Genomic DNA, 27290 nt, shown 5'->3' on the forward strand with positions numbered 1-27290 from the left:
CTCTCACTCTGAACTTTGGAACTGATAGTGATTAATGATTTATTCATCCTAGGAAGATGGATGCTATGCGGCCTTCTCTTACATCTAACCAGTTTAATGCAATATTTACTTAGTTTTTGACTATATAATATATCTGAATTAAAATTATATCTTGACTGAAGTTATTAAAAGGACATTCACCTACACAATAAACAGACATGAATAGTGTGCCTTACCTACGGAACAATTTTAAAATTTAATAAAGAATATCCTCCGTGGCTCAGACGGCAGCGCGTCGGCCTCTCACCACTCGATACCGTGGTTCAAATCCCGGTCACTCCATTTGAGATTTCTGCTGGACAAAGCGGAGGCGGGACAGGTTTTTCTCCGGGTACTCCGGTTTTCCCTGTCATATTTCATTCCGGCAACACTCTCCGTTCTCATTTCATAGCATCTATCAGTCATTAATATATCACTTCGGGAGTGGCGACCGCATCGTACCAACAGGCTATATATATGCTTCATTCATTACATCCCTGACCCGGTCAATGACAGGAAAAAAGGTTGTAGGTTTTCATTTTCATTAATTAAGAATATAAGTAATTTTTGAGTAAGCAAGTAATGAGTAAATTATTTATACGTAACTAAAAATTAAAAAGTAAAGTTACTTGAGTTATGATTGAGTATGAATTTAACAGTAGTTATACAAGTATATATACATACGAGCGTTAAATAGAAATGATTGTGATTCATAAGCTATATAAAAATAATCAATTAAGTAAGTAATTAATAACTAAAGTGTTTATAACTCAGTAAGCTAAATGCCTATGATAAATAAATACACCTATTTGAAGCATGGTTAGGCATGTTTTAACAACAGTAAGCGAAGTTGCATTAGGAGGATATGAAAGAGAAATACTGTAATTAGTGTGGTTAGAAATTAGAAATTCATTTATACAAGAACCCCCAAACAGCTGCTTTGAATGCATTTCCAAATGTTATACTCTGATATTCTCAGGAATATTGTTTCATTCACGAGATTTGAAAACTGTGAAAGAGTTGGAAAACGTAGTTGTTTTAAGGGTCGGTTTTGCAAGGAGGTTTGTGTTACGTGCTCGGATAATTCTGACATGGTGTGAGGAGAGGTAATTGAAGGAATTTTAGTTAAATGGGTTGTGAAAAATTTAGTATTTTTGAAGGATGCAAAGAGAGTGGTAAGTATGTAGCACGCTTAAACGTGGTCAAGATAAACGTGTAAATGATGGCGATACGTTGTCGAAGATCCTTAGGTTACATATGTAGGGTACACATGCGTTCTGCCCTCGCAGACGTCGATTTCGTAGGATCCCTGTACACAACATCGCAGAAATTGGAATAAGGCAAAACAAGTACTTCGAACATGGTTCCTCTTAGTTTCCATGGAAAAACATATTTTAACCAGTTTAGAGAGTGAATAAAGGAAAATACTCTTTTCATTCATGAGCAATCCAGGACAAGTTTTCATCCAATTAATCCCAAGGCATTTCACTGTGTATGTAAGTAGTATTCTACTGCGACAATTTATAAGGGGGTGGGGGAAGATCCATATGGTTATTTGTGGATAGAAATTTGGGTTAGCCAGTAAATTTTGCTTGAGGTTTAGTAGGGCTAATTTGTAGACCGCACGATGAAGACCATGGCGCAATGGATAGGGTTCTTCGCTTAGAATATGTACAACTATGTGAAGGTCATACGGTGTCACACGTATATAAATTCGCATGTTACCAGCATAAAGATGACGTCTGCAATATTTCAAATTGTGAGAAATATCGTTGATATACAGGGTGTTAGGTGTATACGTGCAGATATTAAGCTAGTCGGCTAAGAAAAATACATCTCATAATATATGCTATGTACTTTTTACCTTGTCCTATTAGTTTGCCCATAACTGAGCTAAATATTTCAGGACCTAATGTGTTTTGAACGGCCGTAGCAGGATACGCCGGTGATGTCATTCTGTCCACGCGTAGCGGAAGTACAGTAGCCGAGTATAGGGCTTGCTGAACCTGTTTCTTATCGCAGGCCAACACATGCTGTTGTGCACTTCCCCTAAAGGCTTGGCAAGTAGAAGAGGATGACTCACGTGCCAGGTCACTTGCTGAACTCGAAAACCGGTGTAGGGTACTCTGTGTGAAAAGTACACAGAATGCTTACAGTGACGTCGAAGATCCGTACAAGCACATACGTGCGAATCAAGTGTTGTGTATTTGTGTGCGATTTTTAAGACGTCAATGGCATTACTCAGTGATCCAAGCTGACAAAATGAAAGGCAATGGTTAATAAGTAAATGAAAAATGGGCGCAACATTTCTGTGCTGTTATTGCGACAGTCTACGATGAATTTCTGACAATAGACAACGCGGGTTGTCTATGCTTATTCATAAACTTTTTAGGTCATAGAAAGGACGGTGGACACTGAAAGAAAAGGCTATAAGTATTCAGTGAAATTGTTATTAATGAGACAAATTTCAAAAACCGTAGTTGCATCCATCGTGAACATTGCTCGAAGGAAAAAGACCTACTGTGGAATTGCCGCCGGGCATTTCTAATAGAAGGCTTATTCTTCTCTTTCTAATCTGTTTACCCTCCAGGGTTGGTTTTTCATGGGACTCAGCAAGGGATCCCACCTCCACCGCCTCAAGGGTAGTGTCCTGGAGCGTGAGACATTGGATCAGGGATACAACTGGGGAGAATGACCAGTACCTCACCCAGGCGGCCTCACCTGCTATGCTGAACAGGGGCCTTGCGGGGGTATGGGAAGATTGGAAAGGATAGACAAGGAAGAGGGAAGGAAGCGGCCGTGGCCTTAAGTTAGGTACCATCCCGGCATTTGCCTGGAGAAGGGGGGAACTACGGGAAACAACTTTCAGGATGACTGAGGTGGGAATCGGACCACCTCTACTCATTTGACCTCCCGAGGCTAAGTGGACCCCGTTCCAGCCCTCGTACCACTTTTCAAATTTCTTGTCAGAGCTGGAAATCGAACCCGAGCTTCGGGGGTGGCAGCTAAGCACACTAACCACTGCACCACAGAGGCGGACGGAAGGCTTATTACTGAACAGTAAGTACCGATAGGTAAAATGATGACTGTAATGGACCCGTTTAATTAGAACGTCCGTAAAAATAATATTATTACTACTACTACTACTACTACTACTACTACTACTACTACTACTACTACTACTAATAATAATAATAATAATATCTTTACGTTCCACTAACTAATTTTCACGGTTTTCGGAGACGCTGAAATGCCAGAATTTTTTTATCGCGGTATTTTTTAATGCAGCCGCCTCTGTGGTGTAGTGGTTAGCGTGATTAGCTGCCACCCCCGGAGGTCCGGGTTCGATTCCCGGCTCTGCCACGAAATTTGAAAAGTGGTACGAGGGCTGGAACGGAGTCCACTCAGCCTCGGGAGGTCAACTGAGTAGAGGTGGGTTCAATTCCCACCCCAGCCATCCTCGAAGTGGTTTTCCGTGGTTTCCCACTTCACCTCCAGGAGAATGCCGGGATGGTACCTAACTTAAGGCCACGGCCGCTTCCTTCCCTCATCCTTGCCTATCCCTTCCAATCTTCCCTTCCCCCTACAAGGCCCCTGTTCCACATAGCAGGTGGGAGGCCGCCTGGGCGAGGTACTGGTCATACTCCCCGGTTGTATCCCCCGACCAAGAGTCTGAAGCTCCAGGACACTGCCCTTGAGGCGGTAGAGGTGGGATCCCTCGCTGAGTCCGAGGGAAAAGCCGAACCTGGAGGGTAAACAGATGATGATGATGATGATGATGATGATTTTTTAATGCAAATAAATCTACAGACACGAGACTGACGTATTTGAGCACCTTCAAATACCACCGGACTGAGCCAAGACCAAGCCTCCCAAATTGGGTTCAGAAGGCCAGCACTTTACGCAGTGCTGCACCAATCATCTTGCCGGGCTGAGTGGCTCAGACGGTTGAGGCACTGGCCTTCTGAGTCCAGTCTTGACAAGGTGCTCAAATACGTCAGCCTTGTGTCAGTAGATTTACTGGTACGTGAAGAACTCGTATGGTACTAAATTCCTGCAAATCCGCGTCTCCGAAAACCGTGAAAAGTAGTTAGTGGGACGTAAAGCCAATGACATTATTATCATCATCTTACCTGCACAGTTCATAGGGGTATCTTACCTGGAGTTCCTCATAGGTACGTTATTAGAGCTTTCAGAGGACGCTCCGTTTCGACTACGCCGAAACATGTCGTTTTTACACGATGGTCCACCACCTGATATAAGCCGCTTACTGCGTGATCATTTGGATCAGTCCTTTGGTCTATGGCGAATAGGACGACATGGACCCATCAATTGGCCCGCCAGATCTCCAATGGATATTACGGAAGACTGGATTCGGAGAAGTGATTTTCTTTTGTTAGTTGCTTTACGTCGCACCAACACAGAGAGGTATTATGGCGACAATCGGACAAGAAAGGCCTAGGAATGGTAAGAAAGTGGTCGTGGCCTTAATTAAGGTTCAACCCCCGCAATGCCTGGTGTGAACTTGGGAAACCACGGAAAACCATCTTCAGGGCTGCCGACATTGGGGTTCGAAGCCCCAATCTCCCGGATGCGAGCTCACAGCTGTGCGCTCCTAACCGCATGGCCAACTCGCCGGTTACGGAGAAGTGAAGCCTGCAGAGTAGTCCAGGGAGGTCACTTGAACAACTGCTGCGTGTTTCACATTGGTATGTCAGATGTTACACCATTTTTGCAGCGTATTGAGTTGGGAGTTCAGTTCTCAATCGATGTAGTATTTTGAGTCTCGATAGTTCGATATTCTCATAAATCCGAGCAGAAAAATTGAAGTACCAGTAACAAAAATTATAAATCTAGAGTTTCAGTTCGCGATTGCCTTGTACGTGGCGCAAGCTGAACACAACACACGGAAGACGTGCTTGTTAAAACGCTAGATATTGACCTTGAACACAGCATGGCAGTTCCTCATTCTACACTGTACTGGTTTGGGGTGTCTCTTGATGTGCATGTTTGATGTTTATACACAAAACCTGTTTGTCACACTTTGTCCTCTAGTGCTAACCACAGTACGAAGATACACCTGACTCATCGCAAAGAGACCTGGTTCTGGTCTTACGCATACTATCCTGTAGTAAACTACTGCGAGCGATGTAGGCACGGGTGAAGTACATTTCATCTTGTTTCCTCCTACACCACGCATATTTTACTATTTTCTTCCCTGCCTTTCAGCTCCTAATGACTTGTTAATAATAATACCGGTAATGTTATTTGCTTTACGTACCACTAACTACTCTTACTGTTTCTGGAGGCGCTGAGGTGCTGTAATTTAGTCCCGCAGGAGTTCTTTTTACGCGCCAGGAAATCTACCGACACGAGGCTGACTTATTTGAGCATCTTCGAATACCACCGGACTGAGCCAAGATCGAGCCTGCCAAGTTGGGGTCAGAAGGCCAGCGCCTCAACCGTCTGAGCCACTCTGCCCGGTAGCAAAAAATGTTATTATTATTATTATTATTATTATTATTATTATTATTATTATTATTATTATTATTATTACCGGGCGAGTTGGCCGTGCGGTTAGAGACGCATGGCTGAGAGCTTGCATCCCGGAGATAATGGGTTCGAATCCCAGAAGATGGTTTTCCGTGGTTTCCCATTTGCCTGGTGTGAACATGAAAAACCACGGAAAATCATCTTTAAAGCTGCCGACAGAGGGATTCGAAGCCAGTACATCCCGAATATTGGATACTGTTCGAACTTTGGCGACTGCTATTATCAAGCTCGGTGATGATTTAAGAGTGGATTTCTGCCGCTGGTTAATTGATCAAGCACTCAATCCAGAATTTCTGTCAAGTGTATTAGTGACGCATGAGGCAATTTTTATAGAAGGAGTGTTTAACATTTAGTATACCAAGGCAACCTCTAGCACCGGCTCTCAATTAATATCTGGATGGATGCAGTGGGAAGTCTGCCTCTTTGACCAATCGTCTTTTTATTAGCGTTATTTTGCTTTACGTCCCACATACTATTTATACCGTTTTCTGAGACGCTGAGGTGACGAAATTTCATATCGCAGTTCATTTACGTGCCAGTATTTCTACGACACGAGACTGACGTATGTGTGCCCCATCAAATATCATCAGACTGAGCCAAGATTGAACCTGCCAAATTGGAGGTCGGAAGATAAGGACCTCAACGGTCTCAGACACTCAGACCGGTACCAATCACCTTACTTGCATAAATTTGATCGGTGTAGCTTTCCTTATGGTGACGATGGGACGGGAAAGGGCTAGTATCGGAAAGGAAGCGATCGTGGCATTCATGACGTTACAGCCCCAGCATTTGCCTGGTGTGAACATGGAAAACCACGGTAAACCACCTTTAGGGCTGCCGACAGAGGGGTTGGAACCCACTATATCCCACTCATGAGCTGTGGAATATCCCCATTCAATAGGACATGGCAGTTTCCAGCACCGGTTCTAATTAATATCAGGATGGGTGTAGTTGGAGGTCGGTTACATCTTTTTATTAATGTTATCTTGCTCCTGTACAGTAGATACAGTACGTTACTGGAGCTTTCAGAGGACGTGTCGCTTCGACTACGCCGAACCACGTGGATTTTACACGATGGTGCAGACATTTCCTCAACGGTAGACAGGACGATGTGGAATTATCAATTGGCCAGCCCTTATTCCAGTGGATTGTTATGCCTGGGGGGACATGAGAAACAAAGTATACCGAACTGAGGTAACCACTTCGGATGACCTCCGTGAACGTATGTTTAAGCACCAGAGGATATTCTGAACCACAGTGGTGTCTTGGCTCGAATGACAAGTTGCTTTACGTCGCACCGACACAGATAGGTATTATAGCGATGACGGGGCAGGTAAGGGTTAGGAGTGGGAAGGAAGCAACCATGGCCTTAATTAAGGTACAGCCCCAGCATTTGCCTCGTGTGAAAATAGGAAACCACGGAAAACCATCTTCAGGGCTACCGACAGTGGGGTACGAACCCACTATCTCCCGAATACTGGATACTGGTAGCACTTAAGCGACTGCAGCTATCGAGCTCGGTGTACCAGTAAATATACCGACACGAGGCTGACGTATTTGAGCGCCTTCAAATACCACTGCACGGGGCCAGGTTCGAACATGCGAAGTTGGAGTCAAAAGGCTGGCACCTCAACCGTTTTAGCCACTCAACCAGGCAGGAAGCACGAAATGTAGGTACGTTTAATTTACTTAGTTGTATAATATGTCCATTTTTCGTTTGAAACAAAACGTTCGATGTGCTTCGATAATTCAATTCTGATTCTACTCATATGGATATCCTATGCCATGCATTTGTTCGTTGGCGCAAGGAACTGTCTTCCTTCTTCTACTTTTACGCAATGCACAACGGGGATCGTACCGCATTTCACGTCCCGGCGTGCGTATCCCAACCAATAATTATATCACACGCTCGTACAGGTCGCGCACCGACACAGGTTTTCAGGTCATTTCCATACTCACTAGACCACAGGGCTGACGACCACAGATATCCCTATCCCCTAAAGGACGTAACAGCAAATGAACCAGTATTAACGCTGAGAATTCAATACATCTCCAGGGTCCGAAACCGATAACTAGTGTTGTCTGAAACCCCTAAGACGGAAACTAAATACTAACAACAACAAACCAGTCTGGCGATAATGTAACGTAACATGTTGTAGACTGGTAGCCTTCAGCTGTTACAGTAGGTCAGTTGCTCGTAAACATAAAACCAGTTTGGCAAGTATATTACATAACATCTCGTGGCATTAAATAGGGAGCGCTCACCTGTCACAGTAGTGCATTTGCTCGTAAACATAAACAGAACAGAAACCAGTTTTGCAGGGATGGCGCGTGACTTGCCTGTTATCAAAGGAAAGCTATTCATTCACAAGAACAAGGCATACTACCTATTCTAAAAACATCGTACCCCTTTGCTCTCGAAAATAACTTCCGAGGATTACTAAAAGTTTGATATATAGTGGTTCGTCACATCGTTCTCTATTGCTACAATAAATATCTGCACGTATACACCTAACACCCTGTATAGGGGAAATAGGATGGGATCCAACACAGAGCCATGTGGTAAACCACTCTTCAGAGTACGCCATGACGATGTAGTCTGACTATCAGAAATATACTGCCTTCCTTCGTAAAGGTAAGAATATACCCACTGTAAGACACTGTCTGAAAAGTGAAGAGAATATAATTAAGACAGTAAAATGTCGAATGCCACAGTATCGAATGCTTTACTTAAGTCCAGCAGTACAAGGATCGTTGTCAGTGTTATGCACATTGCTTTACGTATGTCGTCGGGCTCATTTAGCATAGCAGTGGTAGTACTGTGCCTGGTCTGAAGCCTGACTGTAGAGGATCTAGTAGAATATAGCTGTTAAATTAATTCATTATTTGTGCATTAACAATGCATTCAAGTGCCTTCGAAAAAGCAGATAATGTGCTGAATTTTTGATAATCTGAAGCTGTGAGAGGGAGTTATGTTTCTTCTGTAGGCCGTATATTTCCTTGTTTCTAAATTTTTTTTTTGCTAGGGGCTTTACGTCGCACCGACACAGATAGGTCTCATGGCGACGATGGGATAGGAAAGGCCTAGGAGTTGGAAGGAAGCGGCCGTGGCCTTAATCAAGGTACAGCCCCAGCATTTGCCTGGTGTGAAAATGGGAAACCACGGAAAAACATCTTCAGGGCTGCCGATAGTGGGATTCGAACCTACTATCTCCCGGATGCAAGCTCACAGCCGCGCGCCTCTACGCGCACGGCCAACTCGCCCGGTGTTTCTAAATAATGAAAAATGTCTCATCGTGTATAGAAGAGTTAAGGATGTGGGTATCACAAGAAGTATGACGTCATGTATAATGTTTATTATGACAATTCGAATAGTAACATGTCCTTGGGCTTTTGTCTTTTTGCGTCATGTTGCGTTTCTAACTTGAGAATATGTTACGGGTATAAAGTAAAATTTTTCTCTGTCAGCACTTTGAGCAGAATAAGCTAGTTTTTTTACCACCTGCTCTTTAAGCACCGCAATTGGAACCAATTACTTGCTGTAAAAGTGATAATGGCAGAGGTTTTGAAGTATCCTAGAGCTAGTCCAGTGATAAGTGATGTGAAAATATTACTAGTCAGGCCATTTATATTTAATTCAGCTATATCGAATGCTTGAGAGGCAATATACTCTTATTGTTCAGTGAGGACATCAGCGAGAAAATAGTTTACTCCCCTATTCCAGGAACCGTGGCCAGCGTATACCGCGCTCTGAGACGTCATACAATACCTCGACCAGCTATTCTACTTGCACGACGTGCTGACTGGAGTTTAAGTCCTGATAAACTTGAACTACACAGTGGCTGCACGGCACCTATGTACTTGAAAATTTTACTCGAATCATTTGACACTGTAGATTTGTCATATAAATTATGCGCAATTTTTATTTTTGTAGTATGTGACGGTTTCAAGGAAGTACTTAAGTGAAAGCTGCTACAAGATTATCTGCTTACCATGTGTGGACGCCATTTATTCTGTTAGTTTTCTGGCGCCGATTAACAGGATTATACCTCCGATATCAGCATTGCTGCGAAACGCAGTCAAATGTAGATTCATTGTAGTCAAGGTGCAATGACGTGTTATTCAACAGTTACTCACATACATGTTACTCGGTTTGCAACATTAAGTGTGCACATTCACCTAGGCTCCCCTCTTCCCATGTACCTTTATCTGGTACAGGTGATAAGATTCCCACCATTAATTCTGATGAAAATGAAATGGTAGAATGTTGATTCAAATTTCTCAATATTCATAAATAAAATGCATATACTCTGTAAAGATAAAAAATAACTAGAAGGTCATCTGTAGTCTTTACAACTGACCCTAACGTTCTATTCTGTACAAAATAGGCTACGTATTACAACCTTCGGATCATCACAGTCTATAAAAAGTACTTTTCCATATCCTGGTTACTATTGGAATTGTTCGCAAAAAATATATATATAAATAAATTGCGACAAATCTATTGGATTTCCTTAATATTCGTTAATTTTCGGGAGAATTCTTCGCCATTATGTAGTGTAGCCTCCTGTACTTACTATGTGCCACGGTTGATGTTGCTTATCTGGCATTCTCTTAGAAGTAGATGAATTTCTTTTGAACTAATACTGATTTATTAGCAATTATGAGCATCTTCGGAATCATCATACAGAGATCTCGAATGAAACACAACACGCTCCTTACTTCAAAAATCGATGCAGTTGATATTAGAAAATACTTCCTTTTCCCGACATATATCGCTTTAAGTGACTCACCATACAACAGTATAGCTTTTACCATTGCAATGAACTGACCGAGAATTGGGCTGCCTCCATCTCGCGTAGATCCCGTTTCCGTTTTGTCGTCATTCCCCAAAATTTATTCTAATGAACATTACGAGGCAATGAGAGATTGTGACAAGTACTGTATTAATTGAACTTGAAAATATACCTATACGGTACTCTTGACCGATGTGAGAAACTTAGAAATTTTAAGAGTGTACTGCATTTTACAGATGGCGAATTAAAACTATGAAAAGCGCAAATTACCTCGGTATTATGAACCGAATCAAGAAATAACTCGAGGACGGTGATAATAAAGAATAGATCCTTGTAGGATCATTTCATTACTTATTCTACGCTTGCACATTATTGACAAAAGGACGACCCTCATTGGATCAATGAATTATGCTAATCATAAGTCCTCAAGTCAATGAAGTTCAAGTCAAGCAGATTTAAGAAAAGGGACCGTAATAACACTGGCCTACTATGGTTTCATTTACGCCATTCTGTACAGTTCCTAGGATTGTTTTTGTATTTTGTAACAGGGTCCGACGTTATTTTTCCCGCATCACAACACATTTCTTAAGAACCCGATATTTTTTAATTAAAATTTCAATTTCTTCTTTTATGCACATACACAAATGCATACGTTACTTTGTGAGAAGTGTTGCCTTGAATAAGTTTCCTGATTTTTTGCCGGCTGGCAACCCAGCATATCACACTCACAACAGCCTTATACTTCGTACGGCTCTACTTCTAAATTGACGTTTTGACGGATTTTGGCTCTGTCTGGTGATTATGCGCTGAAGCATAGACATCCAACCAATCCCAAGTTGTTATTCATATCGATTTATATCGGCAGAGTACGATCTCGAACCTAGTTGCCAACTCTAATATTTACATTCACCACGTGGTTAACCTATTTCGCTCAGCGTGTATGCTATTCAGTAAGGTTCGCGATCTTTTGCATTTTTATTTCAGTAATTAGTGTGTTTCTCATAGTGTTGGAGGGTTCCAGTAACTCTGAGCTCAGTAGTGTGTTCCACTTGTAGGCCAGAACCTCCTTCCTGTGCCAGCCATTAGCGGTGAGTGTTGTGTTATTTCCTCATTCTCCTTTATTCTTAATAATATTCCCTTTTAGTGTCAGATGTTGTTAGTAAGTGTAGTTTTTGTAAATTTGTTTTCAATCCATATTCACAAGTTTTGCTGAGTACAGTATTACATTTTACAACGGCGTTTTACCGCGGTCGTATTGCATCAGCTGTTCTTGCGGGCGTAGCGCGCTGGCAACAGGGGAAAGGCGATGCTCATTTGTTTTACGAAACTTCAATTTAGACGTAAGGCCGTGCGGAGTATAGAATTGACAACACTGTACAATAGCAGGTTTTTACGGATTAGCGCCATTTTGTTGAAGTGGTTTCTGCTCTTCAATGTGGTTCGTACTTCGCTTGCTCATGAGAAGTGGTAGTGCCCTGTACGTGAATGACATATTTCGTGAATCTTTGAAATGAATATATCTTTATTTTGTGTCTTGTAGGATATTTTCTCAGCTGATTAGGCAAACATTTGTGTGTGTCATATGACATTTCGGTGTTTTGTGTTCGAAAAAATAATTTGTGCCTTAAATAATGGCCCATGGATTATGTGCGGTCGAAAAAGCCGCGCGCGAGTTCTGGCGAAAAAATATCTGTGCGAGTTCTCCTGGGTTAAAATAGTAGAAGCCGAATGTCCCAAATTGACTATTGGATGACGAGACGAAGATACGATGCGATGGTCAAGGGTACGAAGGTGATCCCGTAAGACAGCATTGCTCCTCAAAGCCTACTACTTGCACTTGACGCCACAATCCACACAGATTATGTACCTGTGCGGCCCAGCCTGAAGACTGAACGAATTAAAAGGTGGAGACTAGTGGAAAATCAAGCTACTGTGAAAACATCGACAGATTATTGCTGAAACACGCTGTCTGAATCCATAAAGGCATGTGCCACATACACCCTATGTATCACCAAAGCAAATCAACGCCTAATTTTTAATCAGACCCGGTGGTGGAATGGTGGTGTGCAGGAGGCAACCAGGACATTAAATGACTGTTAAGTGATCAGAGTGAGGCATGCAAGAATTATGTCAAGAAAATAAATAATCAAAAAGGTTGGTTACATGTTTAAAGTTCGGAAGAGTGAAGTACATGAAAGAAAATGAGGGAATATAACAGGTATCGAATAGAATCTGACACCTTCCTTATATAGCGTAATTCACACTGTATCACTTAAAATAGTGGAAGCCAAATGTCCCAGATTGACTACTGGATGACGAGACGAAGATACCATGCGGTGGTCAAGGGTACGAAGGTGATCCCGTAAGACAGCGTTAAATTGAGCTTCCGCTACTAAATGTCGCTCAAAGGAATATTTTGAGGATACATCCAACAAAATATTTTCTCATCCACGTATACCTGCAGCTGATCCCATTCACGGGCCAGTGACCACCATCAACACCGAAGAGTGTCCACAGCCATGAACAAAATAAAGCCTCGTAAAGCGCCTGGTGTAGAAAATATCCCGGCCGAATTGTCTAATCTTCTTGAAGTATGGCTTACTGACTTCTTCAACAAGATTATTGGGAAAGACACAGTACCTGAGAACAGCCAGACCGGTATCACAATTCCAATTTGGAAATGAAAAGGGGTCATACATGATTGCTCAAACTATAGGCCAATCCCCCTTTCGTGGCATACTATGAAAAGTTTTGAATGTATTCTCTATGCGAGGTTACGAACATCTTCACCCTCTCATCTAACCAGTGTGCTTTTGTTAAAAACAGCGGAAAAATAGACGTCATCCATGCACGTCGTATATTGATAGAAAGATACCACGAGGAAAGGAAGACAGTTCACTTGGCCTATCATGATTTGGAAGAGGCGTTTAACAGGCACCACGTGATCTCATTTGATTGGCAATGACACTACACAATGTACCTGAAGCCTATGTCAACTCCGTGAACTTCCGTACAGAAAGTCCACAAGTACAGTGCGGTGTGCAGCAGGAATATTCGGTGCCTTCCAAATTAATTCTGACGTCCATCAACGATCGGACTTGCACCTATTTCTCTTCATACCCTTCATGATCGCCTTCACAAATAGTATCCGGACGACGCATACGTGGACTTTATTATACGCTGGTGATATCATGCTAGCTAATGAGACACATAAGGGTCTCAAAGAGCAAGTTGAAGAGCGGAAGATGCGTCTCGAAAGATTTGGGATGAAATTAAATGTGATGATGGTAAGATCTCTGTGTGCGGGATTCGTCCTGATAATGTTGCCCAATTCAAATACACAGGCGGAAAATATATCCAAACACCAAGAAGGGGTTTTGCTAGATCAACGAACGTTGGTAGGCGTGTTTATATGTCTAAAAGATGATGTTGATTCAGATTTCCAGCAAATCGTATTAGCGTGGAGCTAGTAGCGGCCCCATGACGTTGCACGCCACGTTTGCTTTAAATACGCGCTGTACTGTGTGAGAGCGTTAGTGACTGTGACTGCGTCAAGAATGCCTTTACGATGACGAAGAGGCCAGTCTCAACAGCTCACTGCGGTTGAACGAGGCCGTATAATAGGGCTACGTGAAGGAGGGTTTTCCTTCCACGCCATTAAACAACGACTTGGCAGGAATGTCTACAATGTGCACGCGTGCTGGCAGCAGTGGTCACGAGAAGGTACCCTAGCATGAAGACCAGTCTTCGGACGTCCCCCTGGCACCACCGAGACGGAGAAACGCCGTATTAAGCGTATGGCTGTGGCGCAGCGGACTGTGTTTGCAGCAGCAATTCGAGCGGCAGTTGGCACCACAGTGACGATACGAATTTTTAGAAGTCGGTTACTTCCAGGACAGCCTCGCGGCATGCATTCCACTCATCCCAAACCACCTCCATCTGCGACTTCAGTGCTGTCAAGCCGGAGCTCATTGGAGGATGGAGTTGAGGTCCGTTGTGTTCTCCAATGAAATCCGGTTTTGCCTTGGTGCCAGTAAAGGGCGTGTATTGGTTAGAACGAGGCCAGGTGAGAGCCTGCATTCACCTGTTTGCAGCGTCGACACACTGGACCTACACAGGGCGTTCTGGTCTGGGGAGCAATTACCTATAACAGCAGGAGCATTCTCACGTTTATCCTACGCACCCTGACTGCAGATGTGTAAATATATCTGGAGACCTGTTGTGCTGCCATTCACAAGCAGCACACCCCAGGGTGTTTTCCAACAGGATAATGTACGCCCCCATGCCGTTGTTGTAACCCAAGGTACTCTACAGAGTGTCGACATGCTGCCTTGGCCTGTTCGATCTCCAGATTTGTCCCCAATCGAGCAAGTATGAAACATCATTGGACGACAACTCCACCATCGTCCACAACGGGCATTAACCGTCCCTGTGTTGAACGACCATGTGCAAGAGGCATGCAACTCTATCTCATAAGCTGACATCCTGTACCTGTACGACACAATGCATGCACTTTTGCATGCCCGCATTCAACAGTCACGCGTATACACCGGTTATAAGGCGACACTCCGGAGATAATAGTATATTTTACCTAATGCATGGATTTTCATGAAACATTGTGGGAATGTCACCTATGTAAAAGTAGAGATATCACGAACAGTTCTTTCATATACAATTCATTCTTTTTTCCAAAGTATTTTTTTTTAAATTTTTAATTCCATTTTTATCATGAAATTTAATTAAATGTTAATGCAAATTCGTAATTAGGTAGATAATACTTCTTTTAAAGCACTACGTATTGATTATTCTGTAGATGATTTATATAAGGAGATATATCTTACTAAAGTTTGTGTCATTTTTACGTTACAAATTTAGGACTTAAAAATCCCTACCAATTAAAAAATTCGGCGATGAAAAATTCCATACGCAGCTTTATTAATACAGCTGTAATGCATATTTTACCAGGAATGCCTACGGTCTGGCACATTATATTTGTAATTCATAATTCATATACGAGTTGATAGCTCTAGCATTTGGAGGCAGCGTGCCGAGCGAACATTCGAGACTCAGCTGCTCGCTATGGGAGAGTGAGAACAGCGCTACGTCACAGGCAGAGAAATCGGCTGGGTGACGTAATCGCCACGTGATGCAGACTCACCCGTCTAGAATGTACTGGAAGGATTTTAATATCTACTAATCGCCGTTAAATACAAAAATATGAAGTACACCAGCGTGGAGCTCATGTTTGAAAAGTAAAGTAGCCAAAATTTGAAGGAAATCCACTTACTAGTTTCCGTGATATTAAGATGGAAAAGAAACACTTTTCTTCTCTTAAAGCAGAGAGCCAGCCTGCTTTCAGTATATAAGGGCATCGCCTGGAGCAGTACAGGCAGTTGCAATTAACAACTCGACAATGTCAGATGATACTGTCGCCGTATCGCGTTACTCGAATTTGTTCGTCAAAGTTATGAGCTTTCTGCCGTACTAAAAGACTTAGAAAATTCGGCGTGTATTAAAACGATACTTATAAATTTTTTGCTGTGTTGCTGACTTGTAAAAATTCAGTGTTCATTAAGCTGAACTCTGTTATTCTCAAATACAGTGTTGCGGACTTGGAAAAAGACTGCGTGTGATGATTTGAACACTATTACCATCGGTGCATCTCCGACCTTGATCAAATTTCTGCTTGTGTTTAATATTGAACAGTGAATTTTCATAACTTAAGAGTATTTTGATAATCAGGAACTCAGTAATTGTCATAGCCGAATGGAAACAATTTTCTCAGATATGATTAGTGTTTGAACAGTGATATCAAACAATTGAGTAAACCTTAAGGACATTTTATGTCATTTTTAGGAAATACTGACTTAAATGAAGCGAAATAACGTTGAAAACTTCCTTAAGATTTGTGTTGGTGCTAGCTGGAGGCAGTTAAACGCATAGTGTGTGTATAAGATATGGACTGGACTTACACTCACCATTTCCATAAACTTGGAATTTAAAGTTTCGCTTCGAACTCGATACGACAAGTTCTGAATCTCAAAAACATTGTGTTCTAGTGTAAACATCTTGCAATATATGAACTGTGTCTTTAAAAACTCATGTTAACCTGGCTTGTATTACCTTGAGTTTACTAAAATACTGGTCTCCTGACGCATTAACTTACCGCAATTCTCCCAAAATAAAGTAAAAAAGTAAATCTTCTACCGCATGCAAACCTATTAGACTATTGTTTCCTGTATTTACAATTAAATCACTCAGACCTGTTATTAATTAATTAAAATAAGAAATAGAAAATACTAAAATACTGGTCTTCTGACGCATTAACTTACCGCAATTCTCCCTAAATAAAGTAAAAAAGTAAATCTTCCACCGCATGCAAACCTATTAGACTATTGTTTCCTGTATTTACAATTAAATCACTCAGACCTGTTATTAATTAATTAAAATAAGACATAGATAATACTGCCCCATTTCGGCACTTCTACATTTAAATAAATTTATATCCCTAACATGACAGCGTAAGCTTATGACAAATAATTCCCGTCCCGTATAATTATGCCATAAAATATGAAAAAAATACTCATCTCCATCACTTGACGACACCTTGGTCAGCTCAGGTGATCCATTTCAGGTTTTAAAGCTGACCCATTGGCACCAAGGCGATCACATGTAGTTCCATTTCTCCCTTAAGCTCGGAGTCCATAGTTCCTGGTCGATGAAGCCGCTGGCAGTAATCCTGAGCAAACAACACGTCACTATTTATTTTCAAAATCTGTTTAATTGCGTTAAGCATGAACGTCCGGCCACGATTTTGGATATTACTTCGTTATCCGCGGTTCAGTATCGGATTCTGTGTACCACTCAGCCACTCTACCTTTGTTACTATCCGACACAGTCGTGCCATAGTAATAATAATAACAATATTACGATTCGCTCTGAGTGTTTGTGACACGTCACAGTTTTTAAAGTTTGATCACTGGCGTCACGTATATCAAATCTATGCAGTATTTACATGAATTACACTATTTCACTAGAAATTTAAGTTTAAAGTCATTTAAACGAAGGATTAATGGGAGCTTAGCTAAACATAGCTTCGCCCTTGGTAAGCTGAGAGTCCCGAATGACGCATTTCGCCCTTGGCAGTGCTTTTTACAAGGAGGCAATTTCCCCCACTCCAAATCTGCACATACCCTCTCCACGGCCCACTAGAGGTCAAATAATACGACCATCAGGTGACCAGTATTCACCTGATGTGACTGAGACATCTCAGTACGATTATTCCTCGTAGGATCTCCTGTAATTAATTAAAATCATTCCTGCTTCCCCTTTCACACTAGGGTGAACTCCCGTTTCAAGGAGGCGTGATGACAATAACGAGATGGCCCCTGGTATTTCCCGCGTAGAAATAACACAGTCTTCTTTCTCCATCCGAAAGTTATCAAGTAAGAGGACATTAGACACTATATAAATGTCCCAATTATAGTCGTCTATTTTAAATCGGAAGACGACTCCAGAATTCGGATTTCATAAATTTTTACATCGTAGATAATTAAGTTGGCTAGTCAGAATTAAAGATGGCTCCCATATTTCGTTTCGAAAAAGTTTGCTTCCCCTCATTCTCTTAGTCGTGAGGAAGGGATGTCTTCTCTCGAGTTACGTCATGGTGAACCACCGATTGCAGCCCCACCCGAGTCTACATGGGCTTAACTTCTGCTGCGTGCTCCCGCCACACAACAGAATGTATTGCGCAATAGATCGCAAATAATGAAATCCTGTAGAATAAATTTAAAAGACTCATTTTACCTGTCTTAATGATATGGATATTAATTAGTTTCGGTTTTATTCCCTCAAAGATCATTGCGTCTGTAATTTCAAAGACCAGTATTAACCAAAGGTCCTTGGATCATGCCCCTGTCGGGTACAATATAGCTCCACAATTGTAATCACGTACTCTGAGCGGTCCTCGAACCAGCCCTTTTTCTTTTTTTGCTATTTGCTTTACGTCGCACCGACACAGATTGGTTTTATGGCGACGATGGGTTAGGAAAGGCCTAGGAATGGGGAGGAAGAGGCCGTGGTCTGAATTAATGTACAGTCCCAGCATTTGCCTGGTGTGCAATTGGGATACCACGGAAAACCATCTTCAGGGCTGCCGACAGTGGGGTTCGAACCCACTATCCCCCGGATGCGAGCTCACAACCGCACACTCCTAACCTCACGGCCAACTCGCCCGGTGAACCAGCCCTCAGATCCAAGTAAAATTCCTTGACCTGGCTAGGAATCGAACGCGAATCGCATTCATTACGTGAAAGATAATTTCGTCATTGTTTTGCTTTATGAAAAGTTGAGTCACTTAGTGACGTCTTAGGTGAAATACTCGCGTATCATTTATAAATCTTTCACTGAAATTATGGTTCTGAAGTCATGAACGGAAAATAATTAGAAGCAATTGAGACAATTGTTAGTTCGTTGAGTTCAGTTGGTTTGCAGCCTTATCTGATTAGGTAGCCGCTGTAGTACACCCCAAGGCAAAGTAATATATTCTGGTAATTTCCAATGTTCATAACATATTTTCAATAGTATTCCGGTATGTAGAATTAATTTTAGTGTTTGGTGATAAGTGATTTCATTTTGAGGAGTGTATTGCATTCTCTCTGTGCTGAAATTTAGTTGGCACATAACAAGGGACAAAAATAATGATATTACCAGTTGAATCTCCCTCGAATTTACACACCGCGGTAGCCAGTGTCCTAGTTTGGATGTAAATGAACCAGATGTGTTAGGTGAGTACAATACCAAGTACTTAATTACTGCTGCCTCAATGTTTTAAATAAATGTGTGCCATAGCCAGAGGCTGTCTAAAAACACAGGCATTGACTGGCAGGGAGTGGAAGTGCTACGGTCGATACGGGGAGGAGAGAGATTTATGTGTTCGAACTCTGTATCTCATTGCGGAAATAATACCACCTTTCAAGCTACAACTTTAGAACAAATACAAAATTGTCGTAATAATTATCTTATTACACTATTCTGTCTGTCTAAATGACAATAAAAACGTTTAAATTACCTAAAAAGGATTACGAAATCGAATACAAATCTCAAAGTTTTTTGTATAAAACGGAGTTAATCAATATTGTGTACCTATGAAAATGTTGAACTATCGAATTGCACATTTACTGTAAGTTAGCGTATTTGGGAAGTATCTAATTTCGAAAAGTACATGATTTGAAACTAATACTGAACACAGCTCAATGCTAGATATCGATACGGCACGGACAGTTTCATTGATGTTCTCAGAAGAAGCCCACCTTAAAGTAAAACGCTTGAGTTTATTCTTTGCAGAACACAGTGTGTTTTCGATTTGTCTGTTTGGGGAAAAGTTAAAGTTCATAATGATTGAAGTGAGGAAATGGAGGAAATGGCTGATTCAGTCACTTGAACCCAGCGGGGGATTTTGTCAATCTAAAATAGATCGATTTTCGGTGAGGTTAGTATAGAAAAAGGCTGTGACTGGGAAGGGAATGACAAAAGGTTTAGAACAGTGGCATGGAATGTCGAGATTTATTTCCAAATGCTCCGTAATCAATGCAGGCTACAGACTTCAGGTGCAATGGTTATTTGGGAATACCGTACAGTGATCCTTGAGAAAACAAGGTATCCCGTTATGAAGGTCCCCCTTCCTCGTCGACAAAACGTAACTTCAAATGTAACGCCTGGAATGAGCTCGCGGATGTCGACAATTAACTTTCTTAAAATGGTTTTATGCCTAATAATTCGACATTTATTACTGGGACTGCCATACCGTAGTTGTTCATATAGAAGAATATTCGAAGTCGGTTGTTCTATATTAGAGAAATAATGACATTATCAGGCGCTATATTTACTGTAAAAGAGGGACTGTCAAAGTCTCGAGGAATAAGAACATCATGCAAAGAAGGCGGAATAATCAATGATTCCGTACATGTTGCACATGTTGTCAGTCATAAAAGAGTAAGAATATTAAATCCATCATTATTTAACGTTCGCCTTTTAGATAGTTAAATTTTCCCGTAGATATTTGGAATGTTGTGAAAAATATCCATCCATCCAAGACACGCTGGTCTGTTTCATGAATACAGATCGGATGTCAGGCAAATGCCTGTCCATTATTTTTGTAAATAGAAACCTATTTAACAATATTTCGTTTCGGGATTTTAGGGATATGCCTCTTCATAACGAAATTAACATTACTTTGCATTGGAAACAGCATAAATGTGCTTTTAAATTTTTGAAATTACGTGACATATCATCACTGAAAATGGAATTGTCTTGCTCTTGAAGGTCACGTTGCACCATTGCTGTTCGAAGGGACGGTTGAGTACCGCTGCTTTGACATAGTGGTTCTCAGCATCTATTTCCTTCCATACCTACTGTTAGAAAGAAGGGAAGTGGTTTCAAATAATCTGCATTTTTAGAATTTTCACAAGTAGACATCGAAATATGTTTTTTCACTCTCCCTTAGTCAAATGCAGCGTTTAAGTGCGCTTTCTTCGCCATTTGAAAACTTGTAAGTGGTGCGAGAGTGTTCATTAGTTTTTTAAATATTTATAAGGTACTTAAATGTATTACTATTATTATTATTATTATTATTATTATTATTATTATTATTATTATTATTATTATTATTATTATTATACATGCATCATCATTATAGACTCTTATGCCTTTCAGCGTTCAGTCTGCAAGCCTCTGTGAATTTAGTAAACGTCGCCACAATCCTCTATTTGCAACTAGTGCTATGGCCTCATTTAGTTCTATACCTCTTATTTTTAAATCGTTAGAAACTGAATCTAACCATCGTCGTCTTGGTCTACCTCTACTTCTCTTACCTTCCGTAACAGAGTCCATTATTCTCCTAGGTAACCTATTATTATTATTATTATTATTATTATTATTATTATTATTATTATTATTATTATTATTATTATTATTATTATTATTATTATTATTATTATTATTAGTCATATTTTCCATGAATAATCCATATGGTAAGTTAATTCACAGTTTGCATTTCACTAAATACTTCCATATGGCTGTGAAGTTTACAAGTGATTGTGGGAAATCAGATGACAAGTCTGTTCAATTGAACTCACTTTCATTCTTAACATTTCATCTAACCTGAAGTTCTAGGACACTTCCGGCACTAAAATCCGTACGCCATTTCTTTTCATCTAACCTGAATGATACTCGTGTCGTACTTATAATCTTTTGTCTCATTCGTTGTGCAAGTTTCTGAGAGAACTGTCAGTATTTTATGAATGCCATTCTTGGCATTCCTTAAATATAATTCGCATGCTTATCATATGATTTATTCATAAAATGTTTATATTATAATATTTAAATTTTCCTGCAAACTAACATTTTTAATATAACAAGATTGTTTTGCTGGTTTTCTCAAGATGCAAAATGTGGACAAGCCCTTATGATCCTGAGCATTAATTAAATGTTCTTTGGGGTAGTCACTGTACTTAATTGAAATCTCGTTGCAAATCTGCCAGTGCAAGGGGCTTCAGGTCCGCATATATCACACTACATCAACAGGACTTCAATTCACTTCCTACTACTGGTAGCTACATCTCGAAGATTTTCTCGCAATGGAAGACATCTACACAAAACCAAAGCAATTGGTTTTCGGTCGTGAACTGTCAAATCATGGGAAAACAATAACGATGACATGTGGCGCATCGGTGGCACCAGTCACGGCTCCATATTAGAGGGGAGTGGAAAGAGGCGCTATTTTATATTTGTAATTTATACATTTGTTGTTCGTATGCTCCAACACCTCGCGGACCTTGCCGAAGTAAATAAATGTTGCGCCCATAGAATCAGTAAATGACATTCAAATACATTTTGAACATTAAGAACATTCTTTGTTAGTGCAAAATATCAGAGGAAATAAAGTCTTTAATCATATCAAAATCTCGGTTTTTTTTATCACGTCACAGACTTTAGTGAGTTTCTATGTTCGTTTATTTATTATTGGGTTGAACGTCACACAAACACGCTGAAGGATTTCGGAGACGCAACGATGAGAAAAGGCAAGAACTAGGAGGGGAGCGGTCTAGAATTTAATTAAGGTACAGCACCAGCATGCCTTTAGTGGCTAGATGTAGTGTTTACAGTGCACTGTGTCTTTTGGTATGGGCTATATCAAATTTGTTACTTTCATTGACCTGTCTCAGTCTCATCCTTGGCTTTGACAATATGAAAGTAACTGAGGTATGAGTGATGCTAGTAATACCATTCCTTATGCAGCCAGTCCCTGTTATGAATGGTGTGAAAATATTGCTCATAGGGTCGGTTGGTGCATGCATTTCAGTGGGCTTGGCAGACTGATATGTAATAGCAACGGCTGGCTCGGTGAGGAAAGCAACGGGAAATTACCTCACTCCTCATTTCCATGGTACGCCTCTTCAGTGACGCCTAGGCTATTTATGACAGCTGTTGGCGGAGCTGCAGAGGATCAAACCAGCCTTCGGGCTGAATACCCAACATACAACACAGCACCAGCATTTACCTGAAGTCAAAATGGGAAACGACTGAAAACTATCTTCACGGCTGCCGACGGTGTGATCTGAATCCATCATCTCATGAATAGAAGCTCAGAGCAACGCGACCCTATCCGCACGGCCAACTCGCTGTGTCGTTTAAAAAACGCATTGCTGGAAGTTGCCTCGTAAAATTTTATATAATACATCACCAGAATGATCTCGATAGTCTGCAGCGGTCTATGCCTCTCCTTTTGTTGCCTGGCATGGCTCGTATTCTGCATACACTTTCTTCCCCGTCTTTTTATAAGCTTCTTTTTGTCATGCACTTATTTTTCTCGGAAACGCTAATTCTCTGGCGCAATATCGGAAAGCTATAACAACGGCCTTTGTGGGTATTCCGCTCGTACCTTTACTTACCTTAGGAATTACACCATAACTTACTCTTTCTTTACATTCAAGTACAGATCCGTCCTAAATTCACTTTGTCATATCGTACTAAAGTCTCTGCTTTACATAGGAATTGCCTCACAAACTTCATTCTTCACTCTCCTGTAAAAGCTTTGATTAAAATCACATGGGATTGCAGTCAAACCACGGAATTGACCGTTGTTTAACCTTATTATAAGAAAATGATGTTAATGGTATAAAACTTTAGACTTCAATGTAGGCATTTAAGCTACTGTCCCTCCTCTTACCAGAAAGAATATCAACAAGACTTCAATTCAATTCCTTCTGCTTGTACATCTCGAAGACTTTTCTGCATTGAAGATTGAATATTATATACAGGAGTTTGCATTTCAATATCCTAAGTACTTTAGAATTTCTGTTCTGTATTACATTTCGTTTTATGACATTTTTCAAGCTCAGTTGTAGGCTATTCACCATGAAATGAAATGAAGTATCGTATGGCTTTTAGTGCCGGGATATCCCAGGACGGAATCTGCTAGCCAGGTGCAGGTCTTTCTATTTGACTCCCATAGGCGACCTGCGCGTCGTGATGAGGATGAAATGATGATGAAGACAACAGATACACCCAGCCCCCGTGCCATTGGAATTAACCAATTAAGGTTAAAATCTCTGACCCGACCGGGAATCGAACCCGGGACCCTCTGAACCGAAGCCCAGTACGCTGACCGTTCAGCCAACAAGTCGGACAACCATGATGTTATCTCTTGGTGGATAGGGTTTTTCAGTATTACTGTAAATGTTCACTGGCGCGGAATGCAAAAGGAGCCTTTCGTTGCTTTGTCAACACTATTCGTGTATAAAAACATCATTGTAACTTCCGGGTTAACAGCGGTGCTAAAAATGACAATAATTTCATCGTCGGTGTCTATGGGCACTGTAAATGGTGTTGCATATGGAGTAATTGTGCTGTATTATGATAGTATTTCTGACGTAACTAGAACAGCGATATTGCAGTACTTCACCTGCGTAACGTACCTGGCTACAATGCTCCTTGGATGTTTTGGGTATTCCCTGTATTCACGCACGCTGCGGTGTTATATTTCGAGAAATCCAACCAGATTGATTAACAGTTAAACGGCCGGACCGAAAGGCAGCAGACAGAAATCATGTGGCTTACAGCACTTACACAGTGTATGGCATAATTGAACCGAGCTCAAAATTCACTCCTCACAATTAAGAGTTTGAAAGTTAGATTGTATATACAAATGGAATTTTAGGTATTATTGAAATATCTCGCCGATGAGTTCTAGGTCATTGCTCCACACAGCAGTGGTATAATTCGGAAAGCTAGAGAAGTCATAGTTGAAGTTTAAAATGTGGAAGCATTTCATCGAAAATTTTGCTGAATACGAATTTTATTCACATAATAAGAATCATCGACGCAGCCCATATCACAAGGTAATAAAATTTATAACATTATCAACAATTGTAATAATTAAATATTCTATTGAACATTGTTTTAGATTTACAATGCCACTGTTAAATACAATAGCTTAAACGTAATATTGTAGCTCTACACAATAAACAGGTAAGGTAACCATGTAGATTGTATAGTATAAGTAAGTCTAATTTTGTACATGTCAGCACTCATTATGTCCTCCCTGATCATTTGATTAACTAGTCGCAAATTTTCCTGTGCCAACGAATATAACATATTCTTTGCAACAGCGTTAGCTTTGAGTTCAACATCTTGTCAGATATCGTTATAGCTCCCATTGGACCTAGCTGAGACAAATATTGCTTGTACACATCTTTTACAGCTTCCTCACATTCATCATTTTTATCTGAACTTTTTTGGTGAGTTCTTATATAGTTTTACACTCGCTCTATTGGACATGCAATATTGAGGGAGTCTACTCTAATTTCTTTGACTTACGTGCCCTTTAAGAAAAGCAAAATATCTCGCTCATTAACGTGAATGCCGATATTGAGATCATGACCGGGGGATCTCCAATTGTATTGAATCCGGAAATATGAACGTGACATTTCATATTGGACCTTCCCACATACTTGCAGATGTCATATTTTCTCTCCTTATTCTATGCTTAGCGCTGATAATCCCTGTAGTTCTCCCTGTAAACCACCAGTCAGCATCGTTTCAAAGAAACCATTAAATAATAATATAATCACCCAGTGTGGAAAAGGAAGTGCACTGAATATGCTTATGAATGAATATATAAACTGCACATTGAACCAATAATCAAACGTAATATATTCATAGCTGACTGGCTGCGGTTCATCTTCTTCCAAATAGTAATAACAGGAGGAAGTTGTACTTAGCTGATGGAAAATATATTTTCCCTGTTCTTTCTCCACGTAGGTACGAAACAAATGTGGGACATGTGCCTGTAATATATTATCTATTCTGCACGAAAAATTAAATTCATTCACTCTAATTTCAAACGTATATACGTATTTTATTAAGCAAATCTTATTACTCGCCTCATTGATGCTACATATCCTGCACTGGAAATTATTAAATTAAGTTACTTATAAATTCCTATAATTCTATTTTCAAACGAATGTCAACAATTAATTAATATTTATAGGAGAAACATATATTGTAATACACAATAATGTCCAAAACTAATGGAACGAATGGAAATCCTGCCCTCCTGTGAATTTTTTATCACACAGTAGTATGAGGTAAAGTCAGATGTATAGTACAAAGAAATTAAACACTGTGACATTATTGGTTTATTTGTTGTTGATGAAAGAACAAGCGTAAAATGCCATTGTCTGTTTTTCTTCAAAATGTATCCATTGTCAGAAATACCAGATCACGGGTTACTTCTCAATAGAGCGTGTGATGACGTCTGGCAGTAATAAGTCACGACAACGACATGCCGTGCCGTGAATAATGGCACTGATTTCACTTTGCTGTGTTAACTTATATTTATCATATGCAGCAACTCTTAACTCTTGTAGAGTGTTTGGTAGCGTCGGAAATGATGCAGTTTGTCTCCTGAGAGTATACCACATTTTATATATCGGGTTTAATTCTGTAGAAGAAGCAGGTCAATCCATGCGCGCAATACCTTCAGTTTTCAGGAAGGCATATAGCAGCCATGCTTTATTAGCACGAGCATTATCGTCCATCAGTTCAAAATCTGGGCCTACAGCACCTAGGAACAAAGGAACATTTGGCGCCAAGATCTCATCATGAAAAATGAGGCCGTAAAACCTATATGTTTACCCTTACACCTTCATGAAGAAGTGTTCGTGGTTTTATCATATAACTTCCACCTCCATAGTGATCTCATTCCACATTGTCTGAGGGCTGAAATTTTGGTCCTGGGTATCGCCAGAAGCGAATCCATTGTGAATCACACCTGAAGGCAGAAACGGGACTCATCCTTAAACAGAGTATTGGCGCAATGTTCGGCTGTCCAGACGACATGATGTTGCCTCCACTCTAGACGTCTTCTTCTGTGCATACGCGTCAGACATACATGAAAATCCGGTCGCCTACAGTAAAGGTCTCTCTGCCTACACCTTTTGTCTAAGTACAACTGTTGCTGTGGCTGCTGTGAGGTCAGATGCCAGCTTCCGTGCAGTCTTATGACTGTACCGTCGCAATCTAATAGTCAAATAACGGTCTCCTCTTTCGGATGTCACGGGCTCTATAATATGGTGTCACATACGAGAAACAACAACCTATGCCTATTAAGCAATCTGACCAATTCAGTTTGCTACTCTCCAGGGTCCAATCGCACTCAACCGCAGGGAGTCGTCCAGGCGCCATCTCAGTGCCGTCATCGCTTTCATGGTTGTAAGGAGACATGCATGCCAACTTCCACCTGAATGCTGGTGTATTATCGTTTGTTTGCATGTTAAGATCATCTGATTGTATTATATGTTAAAAGCATAACTAAATCGCTTCTTAAACCACAAGAAACAATGGAGGTACACTGTTTGTTGA

This window comes from Anabrus simplex, chromosome 2 (assembly GCF_040414725.1).
Source record: "Anabrus simplex isolate iqAnaSimp1 chromosome 2, ASM4041472v1, whole genome shotgun sequence".
Lineage (NCBI taxonomy): Eukaryota > Metazoa > Arthropoda > Insecta > Orthoptera > Tettigoniidae > Anabrus > Anabrus simplex.